Source organism: Heterodontus francisci, chromosome 36, assembly GCF_036365525.1.
Source record: "Heterodontus francisci isolate sHetFra1 chromosome 36, sHetFra1.hap1, whole genome shotgun sequence".
In the NCBI taxonomy this organism is placed as follows: Eukaryota; Metazoa; Chordata; class Chondrichthyes; order Heterodontiformes; family Heterodontidae; genus Heterodontus; species Heterodontus francisci.
Genome location: NC_090406.1, coordinates 37,610,487 through 37,619,895, shown reverse-complemented (window position 1 = coordinate 37,619,895; position 9,409 = coordinate 37,610,487).

The window sequence follows — 9,409 nt, the reverse complement described above, 5'->3', positions numbered from 1 at the left end:
AATACGTATAGTCTGCTTGAAGGCAACTGTTTGACTCTGACTCTTTGACTTCATCCACCTTTTTCAGTAAATGCAAGTCTAAGCACGCTTTTCTGCTTAACAGGGAAAATTCTTGGTTTTTCAAAACGTATAGGGTTTTCATAATGTGTCTTCCCTTATATTGGAGAGTTGCTTGAATCTTACCCCTCACCTTAAGTTGGATCCCTCCTGGACCATACAACTATGTGTCCGCTGGTTGTAAGCAATGTCTCTTGGTCTGACAGAACTGTGACACTTGCACCTGTGTCCAATTTGAAATTGGTAATATGTCCATTGACATAGATGTCTGCCGTCCAAAATACTTGATTGGGGTCGTTAATTTCCCCTAGGACGTCTCCTGGTCTATCTTCCACTGGAAATTGTTCCACCTCATTCATCGCTCTGTGTATGAAGGCTTTTTGTTTTGTACATTTTGAGAGAAGACATCTTGCTCTGGCACACCTTTCCAAAGTGGCCTGTCTTTTTGCAATTAAAGCATTCGCTTTATTAGCAGGACATTGATCACGTCTACTGGTCTTTCTGGCTCCACCGCGCTGGCAGCGGTTCCCAGTATCTTGCACCCTCTTACATGTGTGTAACTTTTTTATTTCAAAAATATACTTTATTCATAAAATTTACAAAAATACATTACAAAACAGTTCAAATTTCACATTTCGGAAAACATAATAGAGATCAGATTTCTTCGATACAGAAACATGAGGTACCTCACAACTCTTGCCATTCCATTTTATATGCATTGTGCATTGGCATTACATAGCAAAAAACATTTTGGTTCATACAGCCCAAGGGGTTTTACACAGGTTCCAGACCCTCGGCATACTTTGGCAGGCCAACCTTAACAGTGACCTTTCCCCATTGAGCCTTTGCAACGGCTGCCCAAACTTTAGTGCAGCCCTCAGCACGCAGTCCTGGACCTTGGAATGTGCCAGTCTGCAACACTCGGTCATGGACAACTCTTTGCGCTGGAAGACCAGCAAGTTTCGAGCAGACCAAAATGCGTCCTTCACTGAGTTGATGGTCCTCCAGCAACAGTTGATGTTTATCTTGGTGTGCATCCCGGGAAACAGCCAGTAGATCACAGAATCCTGTGTTACGGAGCTGCTCAGCATGAACTTCGACAAAAACCACTGCATTTCTTGCCACACCTTCTTTGCAAAGGCACATTCCAGAAGAAGATAGGCAACAGGCTCTGCCCCACCAAAGCCACCTCAAGGGCAGCATGCAGAGGAGGTGAGAGACCGGGCGTGCAGGAAGGATCTGACAGGCAAGGCCCTTCTAACCACCACCAAGCTACGTCTTGGTGCTTGTTTCAAAGTACTGGCGATGAGGCATTCTGCCTTTTACAGTCTGCTCAGGGAACCATCCAAAAGGATCCACCACTTCCTTTTCCCGTAGGGCCCTGAGGGCATTCTGTGCAGACTACTGCCTGATGGATTGGTGGTCAAAGGTGTTTTTCTACACAAACTTTTCCACAAGGAAAGGTGGTATGGCACGGTCCAACTGAATGGAGCGTTTCGCGGCAATTTGGCCAGACCCATCCTTTGCAACACCGAGGACAGCCAGAACCTGAGCACGTAGTGACACTTGGTGTTTGTGTACTGGGGTTCTACGCACAGCTTGATTCAGCCGCACACAAAAGTGGCCGTCAGGATGAGGGCAACGTTGGGTACATTTTTTCTCCCTTTATTCAGAGGTTTGAACATGTGTCCCTGCAGACACGGTCCATTTTGGATCTCCAGATAAAGCGGAAGATGGTTCGAGTGACCGCCATGGTGCAGAAGTGGGGTATGGGCCAGACCTGCGCCACATACAGTAACAACGTGAACGCCTCGTACCTGATGACCAGGTTTTTACCCACTATGGAGAGAGAAAGCTGCTCCCACCTGCCCAGTTTATGGTGTACCATGGCTACTCGCTCCTTCCAGTTTTTGGCACACGCCTTGGCCTCTCCAAACCACATCCCAGCACCCTCAGGTAGTCTGACTTGACGGTGAAGGGGACAAAGGATTGGTCAGCCCAGTTCCCAAAGAACATGGCCTCGCTCTTGCTGCGATTTACTTTGGCTCCCGAGACCAGGTCGAACTGGTTGCAGATGCTCATCAGTCTGCGAACGGACAGCGGATCTGAGCAGAAGACAGCGACGTCATCCATGTACAGGGAGGCTTTGACCTGAGTGCCTCCACTGCCTGGGATTGTCACCCCTCTTATGCTCGCATCCTTCCTAATGGACTCAGCAAATGGTTCGATACAGCAAACAAACATGACAGGGGAGAGAGGACAGCCTTGTTTGATGCCAGATTTGATCAGGAAATTTCTGATTCCCACCCATTGATTGAGACTGCGCTACTGATGCTTGTGTAGAGCAGTTTGATTCAATTGCGGATTCCCTCCCCAAACCTTATTTTGGACAGCACATCCATCATGTAGGTTTGCGATATCCCATCCAAAGCCATCTCCTGGTCCGAGCTGATGAGGCAGGTGTCCACCCTCCTGTCCTGTACATAGGCGATCGTATCCCTGAGTAGTGCAAGGCTATCAGATATCTTCCTGCCGGGTACAGTACAGGTCTGATCAGGGTGAATCACCAACTCCAGAGCAGACTCGACTCGACTGGCTATGACTTTGGACAGAATCTTGTAGTCTACAATTGAGCAGTGAGATGGGCCGCCAATTTCTGGTATACACCCTTCCCCCTTCCGCTTGTAAATGAGGGTGATGATGCCTTTCCTCATGGATTCTGACATGCTGCCGACCAGAAGCATACTCTCGTATACTTCCAGCAGGTGTGGGCCAATCCACTCCCACAGAGTCGAATACAACTCGACCGATAAGCCAGCACTTCCAGGAGTTTTACTCGTCTCAAAGGACCTGACAGCCTTTGTCAGCTTTTCTAGAATTAGTGGTTTGTCCAGTCTCTCCCACGTAGTGTCATCTAAGACCTCTGTGATAGTTGACAGGAAGGACTGGGAGGCCGTGCTGTCCATGGGCTTCACGTCGTACAGCCCAACATAAACGGATTTGCTGATCTTTAGTAAGTCAGACTGCGAAGACGTTACCGAGCTGTCTTTTTCCTTCAGGCTGCTGATCACAGAGCTCTCTCTGTGTACTTTTTGGAAGAAGAAACACGAGCACATCTCATCCTGCTCAATGCAGTGGACTCTGGACCGGAAGATGATCCTGGAGGCCTCCATGGCAAAGAGCAAGGCATGCTGGCTCTTCACCTCTTGGAGATCCTCCTTGACCTCGACCCCCCCATTGACTGCAGCCAGAGCAGATTCTGCATTCTTTTCTGGAGTTGGCACATTTCCCTCTTTCTCTCTCACCCTCTTAACACCTTTGAGGATGATGAACCTCTTGATGTTCGCCTTGATTGTTTCCCACCAGTACACTGGAGACTGAAAGAAGGGTTTCACGGTTCTCCAACCTTCGTAATCTCTTTTGGGTTCCTCAATGTTCTCTGGGCTCAGCAGTTTTACCTTCAGTTCCATGTTCCCCTGCCAACCCGCTGGTCATCCTGTAAGTGACAGACAGCCAGTAGGAGGCAGTGGTCAGAAAGAACATCGGCTTGACGTTGGTGGATCTGACCGTGAAAGCACAGGGCACAAACAGGAAGTCATTCCTGGAACGGGCAGACCCGTACTGTCTTGACCAGGTGTATCTACGCTGTGCTCCGTCTACAGGGTTGCTGAAGATGTTGTGCAGCTTGGCATCTTTTACTGTTTCCATCAGGAATCTGGACGTAGTGTCCAGTTTGCTGTTTTCACTGCCGGATCGTCCAGCTGCATTAATGATGCAGTTGAAGTCCAACTGGATGGAGCATTTCACCACTAGAGCCATCCTTCGCAACACCGAGGGCAGATAAACTCTCAGCACGTAGTGTGTACCTTCTTATCCGGGGATAGCTTTTCCATCCTGGGCTTCAGGAACTGAACAGTCATTGGATTTTTTTCTTAGAGCTTAGAAGCTTAGAAAATATGAACTGGAGTAGGCCATTCGGCCCTTTGAACCTACACCGCCATTCAATACAATCATGGCTGATCGTCCAAACTCAGTACCCGGTTCCCGCTTTCTCCCCCATCCCATGATTCCTTTAGTCCTTAGAACTATATCTAACACTTTCTTGAATATATTTATAATGATTTGGCCTCAACTGCTTTCTGTGGTAGAGAATTCCACAGGTTCACCACTCTCTGGGTGGAGAAACCCCTCCTCATCTCAGTCCTAAATGGCTTGCCCCTTATCCTTAGATTGTGACCTCTCGTCCTGGACTCCCCCGCCATCAGAAACGTCCTTCCTGCATCCAGTCTGTCCAGCCCTGTTCGAATTTTGTAGGTTTCTATGAGAACCCCTCTCATTCTCCTAAACTCTAGTGAATACAAGCTTAATCGACCCAATCTCTCTTCATACCTCAGTCCTGCCGCCCCAGGAATCAATCTGGTGAACCTTCGCTGCACTCCCTCCATGGCAAGAACATCCTTCCTCAGATAAGGAGACCAAAACTGCACACAATACTCCAGATGTGGTCTCACCAAGGCCTTGTATAATTGCAGCAAAACATCCTTGCTCCTGTTCTTGAATCCTCTCGCTATGAAGGCCAACATACCATTTGCCTTCTTAACTGCCTGCTGCACCTGCATGCTTACTTTCAGCGACTGGTGCACAAGGACACCCAGGTCTTGCTGCACCTCCCCCTGTCCCGGTCTATCGCCGTTCAGATAAATAATCTGCCTTTCTGTTTTTGCTACCAAAGTGGATAACCTCACATTAATCCACATTATCCTGCATCTGCCATCTATTTGTCCACTCCCTCAAACTGTCCAAATCACACTGGAGCTTCTCTGCAACCTCCTCATAGCTCACACTCCCCCCAGCTTTGTGTCATCTGCAAACTTGGATATATTATGGGCGGCACAGTGGCGCAGTGGTTAGCACCGCAGCCTCACAGCTCCAGGGACCCGGGTCCGATTCTGGGTACTTCCTGTGCGGAGTTTCCAAGTTCTCCCTGTGTCTGCGTGGGTTTTCGCCAGGTGCTCCGGTTTCCTCCCACATCCAAAAGACTTGCAGGTGATAGGTAAATTGGCCATTGTAAATTGCCCCTAGTGTAGGGAGGTGATAGGGAATATGGGATTACTGTAGGGTTAGTATAAATGGGTGGTTGTTGGTCGGCACAGACTCGGTGGGCCGAAGGGCCTGTTTCAGTGCTGTATCTCTAAAAAAAAAATATTACATTTAATTCCCTCATCTATATCATTAATTCTATATCATCATTCCTGCGGTACCCCACTAATCACTGCCTGCCACTCGGAAAAAGATCAGTTTATTCCTACTCTTTGTTTCCTGACTGCCAACCAGTTCTCTATCCATGTCAGTACCTTACCCCTAATCCCATGTGCTTTAACTTTTGCATGTTAATCTCTAATGTGGGACCTTATCGAAAGCCTTCTGAAAGTCCAAAAACACCACATCCACTGGTTCTCCCTTATCTATACGAAATTCGAGTAGATTTGTCAAGCATGATTTCCTTTCGTAAATCCATGTTGACTTTGTCTGATCATGTCATTATTTTCCAAGTGCTCTACTATTACATCTTTTATAATGGACTCTAGCATTTTCCCCACTACTGATGTCAGGCTAACCGATCTATAATTCCCTGTTTTCTCTCTGCCTCCTTTTTTAAATAGTGGGGTTACATTAGCTACCCTCCAATCCATTGGAACTGTTCCAGAGTCTATAGAATTTTGAAAAATGCATCTATTATTTCAAGAGCCACTTCCTTAAGTACTCTGGGATGTAGATGATCAGGCCCTGGGGATTTATCGGCCTTCAATCCCATCAATTTCCCTAATACCATTTCCCTACTAATACTGATTTCATACAGTTCCTCCTTCTCACTAGACCCTATGTTCCCCAACATTTCTGGGAGGTAATTTGTGTCCTCCTTTGTGAATACAGAACCAAAGTATGTAATTAATTGGTCAGCCATTTTTTTGTTCCCCATTATAAATTCCCCCGTTTCTGACTGTAAGGGACCCACATTTGTCTTCACTAATCGTTTTCTCTTCACATAGCTACAGAAGCTTTTACAGTCAGTTTTTACATTCTCTGTAAGCTTACTCTCATACTCTATTTTCCCCTTCTTAATCAATCCCTTTGTCCTTCTTTGCTGAATTCTAAACTGCTCCCAATCCTCAGGTTTGCTGCTTGTTCTAGCCATTTTATATTTCTCTTCCTTGAATCTAATACTATTCCTAATTTCTTTTGTAAGCCACGGTTCAGCTACCCTTCCTGTTTTCTGATCCAAGGTGTCTCTTCAGGTCTCAGAGTAGTTCCGTTTTGTCTTTGGACCTCTGCCTGTCGCACCATCTGAATTGCTTTCTCGCGCGTGAGGTCACTTTTGGAGTGCAAGAGGTCTGACAAGGACTCGTCAGCTATTCCCACCACTATTCAGTCCCTGATCAACTCAGGTTTCAGTTCTCCGTACTCGCATTTCTCAGCCAATGTGTAGAAATCATTAATGAAAGCATCCACAGATTCGCCTGTCTTCTGTAGACTTTCTTATTAAATTTTGCTCTTTCCAGAATCTTATTACTTCTCAAATTAAAAGATTTGTCGAATGCTTGTAAAAATTCTTCAAATTTGTCTGAAGCTTCATTTATGTCTTGCCTCATGATCAGGCCATCAGCAATGGCACCCACAGAGTATAAAAGAGTATTAACTTGCTCTGTGTAACTGAAAAGTTATTCTAAATCTTAGTAAGCTTTTTCTCCACACTGACTAATTCTGCATCTGATTGGGTCCTTCCCAATTCTGGAAGCTTTCGGGCATCATATGTTTCGAATCCATTCTTTGCTAGACTTTTTTTTATTTAACGTGTTCCCCTTTCTTTAAGAAATTTTGTTTTTTCTTTTTGGCTTGCTTCCTTTAATGGAGGGGCCCCGCACTTCTCAGGAGTTCCAGCCCTGTTCGGTGATTTCCCACTCTTTTTAAGTTCCTGCACTTTTCGGGGGTTTCCCGCTCTTCTCAGGATTTCCCACGTTTTTCAGGGGTTTTCCACTTTTCGCTCTCGCATTCAGCCATTGTGCACAATGCCATTAGAAAATTACTTCAACCTTTCAAAAGGCCTCTTACCCGATCCCCAACCATCAATACTGTGACTCGCGATCGCTGGATTCGTCTTGCAGTCCAACATGCTTCTGTGATGCAGCCTGTATTTCTGTGCACTCACTCCCCAACCATCTGTGTCAGAGCAGCTCCAGAGTACTTCATAGCCTGTTCTGCAGGTAAGCAGTTTTCTGTCTTCAGGCTCTACTGTACCAGCAAGTATTTTTCTTTAAATTTTTTGGTTATTTACCACTGCCACCATGTTGTAGTGCATTTATTTATTGATATAGCACTGAAACAGACCCTTCAGCCCACCGAGTCTGTGCCAACCAACAACCACCCATTTATAGTAATCCTACATTAATCCCCATATTCCCTACCACATCCCCACCATTCTCCTACCACCTACCTACACTAGGAGCAATTTACAATGGCCAATTTACCTATCAACCTGCAAGTCTTTGACTGTGGGAAGAAACCGGAGCACTTGGCAGAAACCCACGCGGTCACAGGAAGAATTTGCAAACTCCACACAGGCAGTACCCAGAACCGAACCCAGGTCGCTGGAGCTGTGAGGCTGCGGTGCTAACCACTGCGCCACTGTGCCACTCTAGAGCGACTGTTGTCTAAAGAAGTCTCAGGTTCTTTGTAGGGCTAAAGAATAACTCATTTATTGTATTATTTACACTCTCCACAAGTCTGTCTAGCCAGCAAAACCTCACCCTGCTTCTAGCTTCTTCTCAGCCTAATACCCATGCGACTATTACTTCATCATCATTACAGTGGAAGGGATTTATCTATCTCAAACATTAATCCTTACAGGCCCTCATGCTACAGGATGGAGAAAGGGAATATGGATGAGGAGTAATACAAGGATATGATCAGAGATTGCCTTATCAGTGACAGTAACGATGAGAGTAGTAAAGCCATGTGAGATAACAAGATCATGGGAGTGGCTATGCCTATGGGTAGGAAAGTTTATATGATGGTTGAGGGAGGAAATGAGGGCAGTGAACTGAGAGGAGAGAGAGCAAGAACAGTTGATATGGAGGTTGAAATTACTGAGAATGAGAAGTTGCTTGGTGCAAAGGCTGAGGGAGGAAAGCAGTGAAACGTCTGATATTTGGGTGGGTGGTACAGATTAAAGGCCTGCTCGGGTCTGCAAAAAAAAAACCCGACCCGAGCCCGACAGAACCACATCTGACCCGAGCCCGACCCGGCCCAAATCCTTCCATTTTTTTCCCGCGCCTGACCTGACCCAACCCAACCATCATTTAACTTACCTTCCGTTTTTCACTTAGCTGTGATAGAGCGTGTCCGACCCGGCCTGACCCGAGCCCGAATGCCAGACCCGCAAGTGCAAACTGACCCGACCCGACCCGAACCTGACACATGTCGTTGGGTCCCATTGGGTTCGGGTTGGGTAGCAGGCCTTTAGTACAGATCAAAGTTTTTAAATGAGAGGCGTGAGAGGTGGATCAAGGTGAGATGCTCAAAGGAGGTGATGTTGCCAGAGGAATAAGGATACAGGTCAAAGTGTGATTTACAGATAAGAGCTACACCACTACCACCACAGTTTGAATGGGACAATGATGGAAAGTGTAGCTGGAGGGAGGGAAGCTTCATTAAGGGGAAGGTGTCATCACCCCTCAGCCATGTCTCAGTTAAGGCCATGATGTCAATGAGATCATCCACAATAAGCTCATGGATGGCAAGTGCCTTGTTCACAAGTGAACATACATTCTGGAGGGAGATGTAGAGAGGGGCAGTGATAGGCGATACAGCAGCAGAGTCCACAGGGTCAGAGCTGGGAGCGATAAGACAGACTGGAAAGAGTTTGGCAAGATTAGTCCCTGGCAGGCACACAGGACAGGGAGAGAGTAGAATGGGGCAATTTGGGTTGCTGCTCATTCGGAGGGAGAGACCTGTGCCTCACTGGGCTTTTTGGAGGATGCCAAGAGAAGCACAGAGGGAAGCTGTAGTATTATTTAAGAGGGAGTCAAGCCTGGGACTGCAACAGGAAAGTGGGGAAATCAATGAATGCTGAAGAATTGGCTTTAAAAGGGTAGGTTCCCGGGGACATAGAAAAGAAAGGAGGCAAGGTGGCAGGAGGGGCAGAGAGAAAAGAGGAAAAATGGGAGATAAAAGAAGAAATAGACATGATGGGCTCCAGTCCAGACTGGCAGCCAAAACACTCACATGGATGGAAACGGGGAAACTGAGTTACATAGGCAGCATGTTAACATGCTAGATCAAGATAGCTGTGTTT